We start from the raw sequence: 15,071 nt of genomic DNA, 5'->3' as shown, positions 1-15,071 counted from the left end.
ATTGAGCCCTGTCAATGCGGCTTTCGGAGGCCACCGTGGCGCAGAGTTTAGCATGTCTGCCTAGGATGTTGAACGCCTGGGTTCGAATCCTGGCGAGACCATCAGAAAAAATTGTCAGCAGTGGTTTTCCCCTCCTAATGCTGGCAACATTTGTGAGGTTTTATGCCATGTAAAAACTATTCCTCAAAGAGGTGTCGCACTGCGGCACGCCGTTCGGACTCGGCTATAAAAAGGAGGCCCCTTATCATTGAGCTTAAACTTGAATCGGACTGCACTCATTGATATGTGAGAAGTTTTCCCCCTGTTCCTTAGTGGAATGTTCATGGGCAAAATTTGCAATTGCAATGGGACTTTTGAACTGGTAAATCCACGATAGATCACATAGAGCAGATATTCCAATCTAAATCCACATCCACCCTGGACCAGATATTCACACTGCGCCAAATCCTGGAAAAGACCAGAGAAGAATGGGGTCACATCTTACAATTTATTCGTTGACAACAAAGCCGCTTTCGACTTGGACATTACTCATTGATATGTGAGAAGTTTGACCCTGTTCCTTAATGGCATGTTCATGGCCAAAATTTGCAATTTGCATTTTTTGGTCTTTTTTTGTTTCTTCATTTTTTGAGTATAATTATTTTATGAAAATTTATAGACTAATGGCCAGTTCCTAAAAAAAACTCCTTAGCTTATAAATGATGCTATTAAAAAGTTAGCTTGGAAAATATTTGAAACCCCGCCAATGTTATTGTTTTTGTCTATGTCCCTAAGAAGACGATTTATCGAATTGTGGTCTTGTAATGAGCAAGAACATCAACTTGAAGGCAGTACGACACTGACATTGACATTAATTCATCTTTAATTAGCCCAAAGAGCACGAGACTTCTGACGTTTGACGTCTGACGCCACTCGAGCATGCCAATGTTGACTAATGTTGGCTGGTAGCTGTGTTAGCCAGCAAAATTCCAAGCGAATGAACCAACGACCATTGCCCATCCATCCATGACAATGATGAATATGACCGCGTTTTTTCCACTCTCATTACATTTGAATTATTGAAACAAAAAAAGCCAAACAGCCAACAGCCATAAAGGCAGCCAGCCAGTCACAAAGTCATGTAGCGGCAGCAGCAACAGCAACATTTGGACAAGTATCCCTAAAAAGTCATTAGCCAAGCGTGCGACACTATTTATTGGAGAATCGATGAAAATATAAAACCAAAAATTGATTTGCAATGGCCAATTCCATATATGAACACAATGAATGAATTTTTTTTTTTTTATTAACAAAAAATTAGCATCATCTTGGCCAGAACAGGGGGCAGCCAAAATCATGGACAAAGATCATCTCAATGGGCAAGTCAATGGCTCTAATAAACATGTCACTTGAAATTTGGTCTTTATTTGCAAAGTCAAAACAAATGTTAGCACACGCCCGTGAAAGGAAATCAGTCGTTTGAGACGAGGGCCAATCAGAAAGCCATTAACTTGCCAAAAATCAAAGGAAATTTATGACCACAAAAAAGGCGTTTATAGCATCTGGTTTACGCTGATATGGCCAACTCTAGTAGAACAACTATGGCTAAATGAGATTTGTCTGATGATTTCGTTTTTAGAGGAAAATGTGGGAGTTGAATTTCAATTAAACAAATTTGTTACTGTTATGGATTAAGCATTTTCGGTCGTCAGCCACAACGAATCGCTTAGCGAGTTATGAAAATGTTAAGGTCATCTTCATCTACAATAATTTGGACAAGCGTTTTAGTCAACCTGTTGTTGTTAGCTGTTGACTTATAATTGCCGGTCATTATGCCTGCTTAAGGTGAGACATCTTTTTTGGTCTATTAATAGGTTTTCCGTTCGAATGATATGAGGAGGACTCAATTAACAACAAAAAAAGAGAGAGATGTTCTATTGGGTTGCCCAAAAAGTAAATGCGGATTTTTTAAAAGAAAGTAAATGCATTTTTAATAAAACTTAAAATGAACTTTAATCAAATATACTTTTTTTACACTTTTTTTCTAAAGCAAGCTAAAAGTAACAGCTGATAACTGACAGAAGAAAGAATGCAATTACAGAGTCACAAGCTGTGAAAAAATTTGTCAACGCCGACTATATGAAAAATCCGCAATTACTTATTGGGCAACCCAATACTAGTTTCAATACGACTACACCTAAAATGCAAAGATTTGGTGGGAAATTTGTTTTAGATTATAAAATTTGAGATTTGCAGATTTGTGTGAGTGGGCATTAAATTTCATGTTTCATACCCACCACCATAGGATGGGTGTATACTTCATTCCATTTGTAACACCTCGAAGAAATATTGATATGCGACCCCATTAAGTGCATATATTCTGGAACGTCTTGACAATTTTAGTCGATGTCTGTCCGTCCCTTCGTCTGTTGTCGAACGAAATATGATATCCGCTTGAAATCTTCATAGAGATTTCTTATTGATATAGGTCGATGGTGATACCAAATGGGCCATATCGGCATAACTTCCAAGAACTGTGCTAAGAACGGTTCATATCGGTCAATAACCTGGTATAGCTCCCATATAAACCGATCTCCCGAATTGACATCTTGAGCCCTTACTTTAATTGGCTATGACAGAATATTTGTTCCACTAGCCGAACTCTCTCTGACACCAAGTTTCGAGGTGTCTCCCACCACTTGATCTTTCCATCGGGCTTTTGGTCTTCCCGGTTTGCGTGTACCACCGTGTTTGCCTTCAAAAGACTTCTTTGCTGGAGCTTCTTAATCCATTCCGACAACATGACCTAGCCAACGCAGCCGTTGTATTGCATTGCCCAAAATGTAATTGCGGATTTTTCATATAGTCGGCGTTGACAAAATTTTTCACAGCTTGTGACTCTGCAATTGCATTCTTTCTTCTGTCAGTTATCAGCTGTTACTTATATATTTAATTAAAGTTCATTCTAAGCTTTATTAAAAATGCATTTACTTTCTTTTAAAAAATCCGCAATTACTTTTTGGGCAACCCAATATTTTGATGCGTGCAACTATACTATCGTCATCATACAGCTCGTAGTTAATACGACACCTAAATTCTCCATTAATGCAAACTGGTCCATATATTTTACGAAGAATCTTTCTCTCAAATACTCCATGCACTGCCTCATCTGCTTTCACAAGTACCCATGATTCAGAACCATATAACAGTACGGGTAGTATCAGTGTCTTGTATAGTGTAATCTTCGTCTGTCGAGAGTTAACCTTGTTTCTAAACTGCTTACTAAGTCCCAAGTATCATCTGTTTGCCAGTATTATTCCTCGCTTAATCTCAAAACTGGTGTCATTCGTTTCGGTTACGGCGGTGCCGAGGTAGATAAAGTCACTGACTGTCTCAAAGTTGTGGTTCCCAACATTCTCCATTTTCTTTATCTGCTCGGTTGTGCAAGGCTTTTTGGGAGTTGAAACCATCCATTTCATCTTATCTCCATTTAATGCCAGACCCATTTTCATTGACTCTCTTTCGATTCTTTCAAAGGGTGCAGTGACCGGGCTATGATATCGTCGGCATAGGCGAGTTGCATGTGTTCTCTTATGATTAGTGTGCCATATCTATTTACATCAAAATCTCGTATAATCTTCTCCACACGATAGGCTGTCTCCTTGTGTGAATCCTCGTTTGGTATTGAATGGTTCAGAGAGATTCTTTCCTATTCTTACTGAGGAACGCGTGTCAGCAAGTGTCATCCTGCAGAGTCTTATTAATTTTGCAGGGATACCAAACTCAGGCATGGCTTGAAATACCTTTGAACGTAAAGGAGTATCGAAGGCAGCTTTGTAGTCAACAATGAGATGGTAAATGTTGATTTGTTCTTCTCGGGTCTTTTCCAGGATTTAACGCAGTGTGAATATCTGGTCTAGGGTGGATTTACCAGGTCTAAAGCCGCATTGATAGGGCCCAATTATCTCATTAACTTTAGGTTTCAATCTTTCACACAGTACGCTCGAGAGTATCTTGTATACGATGGGGAGGTGACTTATTCCTCTATAGTTGGCACATTCCGTCTTGTCTCCTTTCTTGTGTACGGGACTTAGTATGCTGAGGTTCCAATCATCGGGTATGCGTTCTTCTATCCAGATTGCTCTGATAAGCTGATGCATACGGCTTATCAGCGTGTCGCCTCCGGTCTTAAATAGTTCAGCGGGTAACCCCTCGGCTCCTGCTGCCTTGTTGTTCTTTAGTCGGGTCACTGCCACTTGGACCTAATTCAGACTAGGAGGTAAACATTCTATACCATCATCAGGGATTGGTTCTGCGGTATCCTCTTCGCCGCCAACGTCGGACACTTGCAGTTGGCTAAAATGTTCTTTCCATATCCTCAGCATGTTATCTGTGTCAGTTACCAGATTTCCTTTTTTGTCTCTGCAGGAGGATGTGCCTGCATCAAAAACCATTTCAATCAAATCGGCTATTAATTGCGCCCTCTGGAGGCTAAAGATGTCAATTCGTGCTATCGGTTTGTTGGGGAGCTATATCAGCTTTTTGGACCGATTGGAACCATACTCGGCAGATCTGTTTTGGGTCATATAAGAAGTCATCATGCTAAATTTCTCATTATTTGGGTACGAATTGGCCCTCTACAGGCTCAAGAAGTATATTCGGGAGGATGATTTTTTTAAAGCTATATCAGGTTTTAGACTGTTTTAAAACTTACTTCCTATATCTATTGAAAGTGATAGAAAAAATTTTCGTCCAAATTTAAAGCCAAACCAGATAAGAATTTCGCCCACTAGAGGTTCAAGAAGTCATATCAGAGATCGGCTTATATAGGAGCTACATCAGGTTCTGGACCCATTTGAACCATACTTTGCATGATTGTTGGAAGTAATAGCTGAATATTTCGAGCTAAATTTCAGTCAAATCGGCGTTTTATTGTTCTTTCTAGAGGATCAAGAATTCAAGTCTGAAGATCAGTTTGTATGGCAACTTTAACAGGTAATGAACAGATTCGAACCTTATTTGGCACATTTGTTGGAAGTCAAAACATAATATAGGACATCGGATAAGAATTGCGTCCTATAGAAGCTCAAGAAGTCAAATCGGTAGATCGCTTTATATGTGCGCTATATCAGGTTATAGATCAATTTGGACCATACTGAGCACATCTGTTGGAAATCAAAACATATAAAAGCGTGCTAAGTTCGACCGGGCCGAATCTTATATACCCTCGCATTTTCCAAGTTCTTTTCCCGGTATCTCTTTGCGAGCAAACAAAGGATAATGGATAAGAATTGCAATGCTATTGGAACCGTACCAAGTTATGAACCAATTCGGGCCATAATTGATTTTGATGTTGGAAGCCGAGTTGAAGTCATTGTGCAAATCGGATAAGAATTGCGCACTATAGCAGCTTAAGAAATAAAATCGAAAGATCAATTTATATGGGAGCTATATCAAGTTATAAAACGATTTCGGCCAAGCCGGGTAGAAATTGCGTCCTCTAGAGGCCCAAGAAATCAAGATTCGAAATCGGTTTATATGGCAGCTATATCAGATTATAAACCGATTTGATCCATTCTCAGCACAGTTGTTGTAAGTCAACAAAAAACGGTATGTGCAAAATTTCAGCCAAATCGCCCTATAGAGGCTCAAGAAGTATAATCGGGAGATCGGTTTATAACGAAGATATAGCAGGTTATGATTTTAGATTTACGCCTCACGCAAAATTGCAGACAAATTGGATAAGAATTACGCCTTCTAGAGGCTCAAGAAGTCAAGATCCAGGATCGGTTTATATGGCAACTATATGAATACATGGACCGATATAGCCCATTTACAGTCCCAACTGACCTACGCTAATAGGTAGTATTCGTGCAAAATTTCAAGCAAAATGCAAATTTTTCCCATGAACATTCCACTAAGGGACAGGGGCAAATTTCTCACATATCAATGACTGCAGTCCGATTCAAGTTTAAGCTCAATGATAAGGGGCCTCCTTTTTATAGCCGAGTCCGGAAGGCGTGCCGCAGTGAGACATCTCTTTGGAAAGAATTTTTACATGGCATAGTACCTCACAAATGTTGGCATCATTAGGAGGGGAAAACCACAGCTGCAAATTTTTTCTGTTGGTCTCGCCAGGATTCAAACCCAGGCGTTCAGCGTCATAGGCGGATATGCTAACCTCTGCGCTACAGTGGCCTCAAATCACCTAGCTTTATTCCTTCCAAAATAAGTTTACTTTTGACAGACCGACAGACGGACAGACATCGATTTAGAATGTTAGGGCGATCAAGAAAATATATTTTTTGTCGGGTCCCGGATCAATATTTTGATGTGTTACAAACGGAAAGCAAAATGTGTATACCCCGCATCCTACGGTGGAGGGTAACACAAAGTGCCACTTAGAAAATTTCAAAAAAATATTGCGCTCTATAGAGGCTCAAGAAGTCTAATCAGAAGCACGGTTTATATTGGAGATATATTAAAACAGGAACCGACTCAGCCAATTTACAACCCCAACCGACCGACCTATACTAATAAGAATTATTTGTGCAAAATTTAAAGCACCGAAAGTTAGCGTGCTTTCCACAGACAGGCAGACGGGCGAAGGGACAGACTAACGGACGAAGGACGGACTAGGCTAAATCGAAAAGAATGTCAAGACGATCAAGAATGAGTTACAAACAGAATGACGAAATTAGTATACCCCCATCCTACGGCGGAGGGTATAAAAACTTTCAGATGTTTATCTTTAGTAAAAACGCGTTAAGTTCGGCCGGCTGAATCTTATATACCCTCCACAATGGATCCTATTTGACACGTCCTTTAAATAATTTTTTCGAATATATAGTACACACATTATGTTATGGACCGATATAGGTCGTAGCTGTCCAGAAGGTTGGAAGTCATAACAAGTAAGAATGTGCTAAGTTAGGCCGGGCCGAAACTTGAGTACAGACCACCAAAAATTTAGTAGAAGGGTGTAATTTTACCCTACGAGCCAAATTTCTGCCAATGCAGGCAAAAAATAAAGCTTTTAGGAAACGATTTTCAAGGATAATCGAGAGATCAGTTTATATGGTAGCTATAACAGGTTAAACAAGTAAAAGCGTACTAAGTTCGGCCAGGCAGAATCTTGGGAACCCACCACCGCGGATTCTGCTAAAAATGTATACAAAATAAATTTAGTTATAGGGCATAATTTTATTCTACATACCAAACTTCTGCCAAACCACCAAAAACTAAAGCTTCTAAGAGCCGAACAAAGATAATCAAGCGACCAGTTTATACGTGAGCTATATCAGGTTATGGACTGATTTGGACCGTACTTGGCAGAGTTGTTGGAAGGCATAACGGAACACCACATGCTCAATTTCGGCTAAATCGGACAAAAATTGCGGCCCAAGAAGTCAAATCGCAAGATCGGTTTTATGGAGCTATATCAGGTTGTAGACCGATTTGTACCGTACTAGGCACAGTTGTTGAAAGTCATAACAGAACACTACATGCCCAATTTCAGTCAAATCGGACAAAAATAGAGGCTTTCAGGTGCCCAAGAATTCAAATCGGGAGATTGGGTTATATGGGAGCCATATCAGGTTATAGACCGATGCGGACCGTACTTGACGCAGTTGTTGAAAGTCATAACAGAACAGGGTCTAAAGAAGTAAAATCGGGAATTCGGTTTATATGAGAGCTATATCCAAACTTGAACCGATATGATCCATTTGCAATCCCCAACACCCTACATTAATATTAAGTATCTGTGCAAAATTTCAAGCGGTTAGCTTTACGGGTTCGATCGCTATCGTGATTTCGACAGACGGACAGACTTGGCTAGATCGACTCAGAACGTCGAGCCGATCAAGAATATATATACTTTATGGGGTCTTAGACGAATATTTCGAGGTGTTACAATCGGAATGACTAGATTAGTATACCCCCATCCTAAGATGGTGAGCACAAAAACCATTTGGACCGTACTTGGCATAGTTGTTGGAAGTCGTAACAGAACAAACACTATGTGCCAAATAGGACAGCAATTGTGATTTCCCAGAAGAAATTTTATAGGTTTATGTAGGAGCTATATCCAGTTATACAGATTTGGATCGTACATGGCAACGTTGTTGAAAGGCGTGATAGACAACAAAATTTCAGCCAAATCGTGCAAAAATTACTGCTTCTATGGGCTCAAGATGTCATCGGTTTAAAAAGGTAATTTAAAGCCGCTACCCTCTAAAAAGGATTTTAAGAGATATAATGATCTGCAAATGTTTTTAAGATGGTACAAAGAGTATTAGGACTTTCAGGACAAAGGGCCCTTCTTAAATCAGCACTATTTTGTTTGCTTAGCGTATGTGTTATCGCCTTTAAAAATCATGTCATTGGTTGCCATATTGGATACAACATTTTTATAGAGCTTATGGTTCTTTTTCCGCTCCTAAGGCTGGCAACATTTGTGAGTTACTATGCCATGTAAAAACTTCTCTCCAAAGAGGTGTCGCACTGCGGCCCGCCGTTCGGACTCCGCTATAAAAAGGAGGCCCATTATCAAAGAGCTTAAACTTGAATCGGACTGCACTCATTGATATGTGAGCAGTTTGCCCCTGTTTCTTAGTGGAATGTTCATGGGAAAAATTTGCAATTGCATGGTTCTTTCTTGGTCAAGATTTTTAATCTGCTATCAAAGGGCTTGCAATTTAGTCCTATTTTCAGCCCATATGTACGTTTTGGGTGGACTAACCTAGAATTAGTATACCCCTATCCTTTGGTGAAGAGTATATAAAAAATATGGTAAAGAAACAGGGGGAACGCCCCACCCTTAACCCTTAACCCTTACACGGTTATATTGATAGATTGGAGCAATATGGAAAATTAATGAAAGGTATGTATTTGGAAGTAGAGTAGGAATCTGGTAAAAAGTTTTGTGATTAGAAGCCGACCAAACCCGTTTTGTTAGTGCTTGTCCCTAGGGGCGATCAGCCCACGAAAAAAACCTACCAAACTGACATGTAAGCCATTATGTAAAACAATTATTCCAATTAAAGGTATTTAGAAGTAGAACACAAATCTTGTATCGATATTTAAGGTATCTCAGGTATCCGATCGGATACACGGATGGATCAAAGCTAGAGGACAGAGTGGGCCTGGGAGTTTACATTGAGAACACAGTGACTGAGATCTGTTTTAGACTACCTGACCATAATACGGACCTGCAGGCGGAGATCCGGGCGATCACAGAATGCTTGAAGTGGTGTGGTGCTAACGCGAGGACGTCGAGTGTGAACATCTTTACAGACAGTAAAATTGCCATAAGGCCAATAACAACCAGGACGATAAGGTCACGAACAGTCTTGCAGTGTAAGAAGGAGATTAACGCCTTCTCTGAGGATGGGAAAATCCGCATCGTTTGGGTGCCGGGCCATAACGGAATAGGGGCAAAAGAAAGGGCAGACAATTTGGCGGTAAAGGCCAGAGGACTGCCGTCAATAAATTTGGTTAACCCGAAGCCTTTTGTGTCGACACAGTCCGAGTTAAGGAAGTAGGCGACGAATGCGCATGTTACCCTGTGGAATAGGGAAACGGTCGGTAAAACGGCGAAAATCCCATGGGGGGATCCAGATCGTGAGAAGATGAGGCAATTACTGAAAGGAAGCCTTCTTGCTTCCAGTATAGATATTGGTATCATAACGGGACACATAGGACTACGAGCTCACTTTTGTAAAATCGGTGCGGCAAGTGATAGCATGTGTAGGGCATGCGAGGAAGATGATGAGACGTTGGAGCATTTCCTTTGTCATTGCCCGGCTTTCGAGTCCAACAGATACCGGAACTTAGGTGGAGACATAATATTAGACATGAACCAACTTAGGGGAGTGATATTGAAAACAATTAAGGATTTTGTAAGTAGCACGGAATTCCTAATTTAAAATTTTCTATTTAGAGGTTACTTTATAGTTTTTAGAGCGCACAACAAGCCGATTACTGGCTTAGGTGTATGTCCATAGTGGCATGAGGAGGATTAATATCTGCACCCTCTTTTCAACCTAACCTAAGGTTAAAGTTAACACAGGAAGGACCTTAAGTGCGTGATTTTTAAAGTGGATAATAATTGCAATAGATCGGAAAGGGATCCGTAGTCCTGAATGTCAATAAGAATTCATGAATAGAAGTATTGATTTTAAATTTCATTCACCTCATATGATATTTTTTAAACACCAGTAGAGATCAATTCTAATCCGATTTGGATATAACTCTGCGCTAAATATCCTATTATGACCTCAAGTTGTACTCTTCTACCTTAAATTATGCCCTCTGAGCATATAATTTAACCTAAAAATGGCTCAGACTTGCAAATATTTTCGCTTAACCTTGTTGCTACCATTAGTTTAATCTTAAATCCATTCATGATAAATTAAACAGAAGGTGTTAAAAATGGATTGAATACCAAAGGCCAAACTTAGTCATAGAAAAAAAAACATGACAATAGTCGAAACACCAGTTCAACAAAGTATTTTGGGTAGTAGAGTGTGATGGTCCAGGCATAGGAGTAAGGGGGCCTGCTACAGGCAGCAAATAGTATTTTTATAAGATATATTCACTGCTAGCAAATAGCTTGTCTTACAGGTTGCATGTCGGAATGAGCATAGCGGTGCATTAAGCTTACAAAAAGGCATTCAATTGTTAAAACTCTGCACAATAGACAGACGAACGGATAGAGTAACGGATGCACGATTTCTGTAGTCTTTTACTAATTCGAATGGTGTATTTTATAAAAAAAAAAAAACTTACTGCCAAGCCCAAAAAACAGTAACCTGAAAATGTTTGCAAACAAATGTTGCACTCTGGTTTGTGGTCATGATGGAGTTGGAAGGAGCTCGGCAGATACAAGGGATTGAACGGCAGCAGAGTTGGGAAATAAATTTAGATCAACAACATGGGCAAACCAATGGCATTGCAAGGTCGCTCTAATGCATCCAAGTCATGGACAGTGGCTCAAAGCGAAAGATAGGGAAGAGACTCAGGTTTCAAGATTGATATAAAAACTGTTGGGTGCTGACAGATGTTTTTGACATCTCAATGCACTTCTGGTAAAACAAAAAAGAGCTCTCTTCTTTAGATTATAGTAGGAAATACTCGTAATGTAACATTTCCTAAGATCCATCCGTTTGACTATCTTTCAAAGCCCCTGATTTCTTGAGCCTCCAGAGGATGCAATTATTATCCAATTTTACTGAATTTTGGCGGATAGTAATTTGTAACAACTTCCATATTTAAACTAAGTATAGTTCAAATCAGTCCAACCTCAATTAAGCTCCCATAGAAAATGATCTACAAATTTGACATTTTGAGCCTTTAGAGGGCGCTGAAATTTGCACATGGTGTTTTGTTACAAGTTTATACATCCTTACCAAAGATGGTCCAATTCGGTTTCAAACCAGATATAGTTCCCATAGCAACCGATCTGCCAACCAGCCGATTTGGCCGAAATATTGCACTTAGTGTTTGGTTATGACTTTCAATATCCTTGTTGAAGATGGTTCAAATCGGTGTGTAACCAAATATAGCTCCCATATTAACCGATCTACGATTAGACTTTTTCAGCCTCTAGTGGGCGCTGTTATTATCCGATTTGGCTGAAATGTTGCACTTAGTGTTTGGTTATGACTTTCAACATCCTTGTAGAAGATGGTCCAAATCGGTGTATAACCAATATTGCTCCATTATCAACCGATTTGCGATTTGAATATCTGAGCCTCTGGAGGGCACTATTATTAGCCGATTTGTCTGAAATGTTGCACTTATTGTTTTGGTTATGACTTTCAACATCCTTGTTGAAGATGGTCCAAATCAGTCCATAACCAGATATAGCTCCCATAGAAACCGAAAAACCGAATTGGCTTTCTGAGCCTCTAGAGGGCGCTATAATTATTCGATATGGCTGAAATTTTGCGCATGGTGTTTGGCTATGAGTTTTAACATCCTTGTTAAAGATGGTCCAATTCGTTCCATAACCAGATATAGCTACCATAGAAAACAATCTACCGATTTGACTTTTTGAGCCTCTAGAGGGCGTTATTATTACGCAATTTCGCTGAAACTTTGCACATGGTGTTTTGTCACGATTTTCAACATCCTTGGTCAAAGATGGTCCAAATCGGTTTATAACCAGATATAGCTCCCCTAGAAACCTATCTACAGATTTGACTTTTTGAGCCTCTAGAGGGCGCTATTATTAGCCAATTTGGATGAAATGTTGGACGTGGTTATGGCTTCCAACATCCTCGCTGAAGATGGTCCAAATCAGTTCATAATCAAATATAGATTCTGTAGAAACTGATCTACCGATTTGAATTCTGGGCCTCTAGAGGGCGCTATTATAATCCAATTTCGCTGATTTTCAACATCCTTGCTGAAGATGGTCCAAATCGGTCCATAACCAGATATGCCTCCCATAGTAACCAATATATCGATTTGACTTTTTGAGCCCCTAAAGCACGCTTTTATTGGCCGATTTGGCTGAAATTTTACATGTGGCGTTTTATTATGAGTTTCAACATCCTTGTCCAAAGATGGTCCAAATCGGTCCATAACCCGATATAGCTCCCCTAGAAACCGATCTACCGATTTGACTTTTTGAGCATCTAGAGGGCGCTATTATGACCAAATTTCGCTGAAATTTTGCGCATGGTGTTTTGCTATGAGCTCCAACACCTTGTTAAAGATGGTCCAAATTGGTCCATAACCATATATGGCTTCCATAAAAAACGATGTAGCGATTTGACTTTTTGGGCCTCTAGAGGGCGCAATTTCACTAAAATTTCAAACATTGTGTTTTGTTATGAGTTTCGGCATTCTTACTAAAGATGGTCAAAATCGGTTCAAAACCAGATACAGCTACCATAGGAACCGATCTACCGATTTGACTTTTTAGGCCTCTAGAGGGAGGTGTTATTACTCGATTTGGCTGAAATTTCGTACATGGAGTTTCGTTATGAGTTTCAACATCCATGCTAGGTATGGTCCAAATCAGTCTACAATCTGACAAACTCCCGTTTAGACCACCCCCGAGTTGATTTTTGACCTTCTAGAGAGTGGTGTTATTATTCTATTTGACTAACATTTTGTACATTGTGGTTGGTTGTGACTTCCAACAACCATGCTAAAGATGTTCCAAATCGGTACATAATTAGCTATGACTCCCATATAAACCGCTCTACCGATTCAACATTTAGAGCCCCTAGAGGGGGCATTTATTACGGTTCAAATCAGTCTTTAACCTGACATAACTCCCTTATAGACCCATCCTCATGGAGGTCACCGTAGCGCAGGGTATAGCGTGTCCGCCTATGACTCTAAACGGCTAGGTTCGAATCCTAGCGAGAACAGAACAGAAAAAAATTTTCTACTGTGGTGTGTGGCTCTTAATGCTGCCGAAATTTGTGAGGTACTATGCCATGCGTGAAAGCCATGTAAAAACTTCTCCCCAAGGAGGTGTCGCACGGCGGCAAGCCGTTTGGACTAGACTATAAAAGGAGGTCCCTAATCATGGAGCTTAACTTTAATCGGACTGCACTCATCGATATGAGAGAAGTATCCCCTGTTCCTTAACGAAAAGTTCATTAGAAAATTTGCAAACACCCATTCCCCGATTTTACTTTTTGTACCACTAGAGGGCACTATTATAAACCGATTTAGCTTATATTTAGTAGGTGTTGTTTTGTTATTGGAGGCCACCATGGCACAAAAGTTAATATGTCCGCCTATGACGCCGAACGCCTGGGTTCAAATCCCGGCGCGAAAACCAGAAACAATTATCGGCGGTGGTATCCCCTTACTAATGCTGCCTACATTTGGGAGGTATCATGTCATGTTAAATCTTCTCTACCTAATGGTGTCACTATGCGGCACGCCGTTTGGACTCGTCTTAATAAAGATGGACCCTTATCATTGAGCTCAACTTTGGACTGCACCCATTAATATGAGAGAAGTATCCCCTGTTCCCTAATGGAATGTTCATGGGAAATTTAGTACTATTGTTATTACTTGGCATGGAAGTTGCAGGTTTGGTGCAAATCTGATCCTAATCTGATATAGCTCTCATTTAAACCGATTGCCCAAATTGCCCTCTTAAGCCTCTAGAGGGCCTCTGATTAGGCTGAATTTTCGCAAGTGGTGTTTCGTTATGACCTCGAACAACCATTACAAGTACAGTCCATAACTAGAAATAGGTTTCTACCGTGTAAATACCTAACTCTTGGGTATTTATTGGGTAAATACCCAATAATCCAATTATGGACCGATCTGGACTGGTTTAAAGGGGTAACGAAACTCGCAGTGCCAAATTTCATCGAAATAGGATGAAAAATACTTCTTTTATAGGCTCATTACACAATATCGGGAGATCAGTATATATGGCAGCTATATCCAAATATGGTCCGATCTGTACCACATTTGACAGGAATGGGTAGGGGTCTACCAGAACACACTGTGCCAATTTTCATCGAATTCGGGTAATAAATAGATCTTTTGTGCCCTCAATAGTCTACATCGGGAGATCGTGTGGTCGCTCTATAGGGCAGCTATATCCAAATACAGTCCGATCTGATCCGCACTTCACAGATAGGTCTACCAGAACTCATTGTGCCAAATTTCATCGAAATCGAATGAAATATTACCAAGATTTTAATTTGGGAGATCGGTCTATATAGCGGCTATATATAACTAAAATCCGATTTTATGAGATCAGAAGGTCAGGTTTATGTACAAAGAATACGAAATCATCAAAAATTTTTTGAAAAAAGTTTTTTTACCCAAGATATTTGCAAAATTATAAATACCCAGCTTTTGAGTATAAATGGATAAATACCCGGGTATTTACCCAATTTACCGGGTAAATACCTTTTGGGTACCTTTTGAGTATTTACCGTCGCCCATCTCTATCCATAACTTCATGTAGGTCCTATATAAACCGATCTCCTTACTAAAAAAAGTCCTTTGGCCTTTCTCCTTCAGCTTATTGTAAATAAGTCTTTTCATTATAGTTTTTCTAATCAACAACGAATTTGTCCTCTCTCTCCTTTTATTCCAAT

The sequence above is a fragment of the Stomoxys calcitrans genome, chromosome 3 (genome assembly GCF_963082655.1).
Source record: "Stomoxys calcitrans chromosome 3, idStoCalc2.1, whole genome shotgun sequence".
NCBI lineage: Eukaryota > Metazoa > Arthropoda > Insecta > Diptera > Muscidae > Stomoxys > Stomoxys calcitrans.
Note: the sequence above shows the minus strand (reverse complement) of the source record.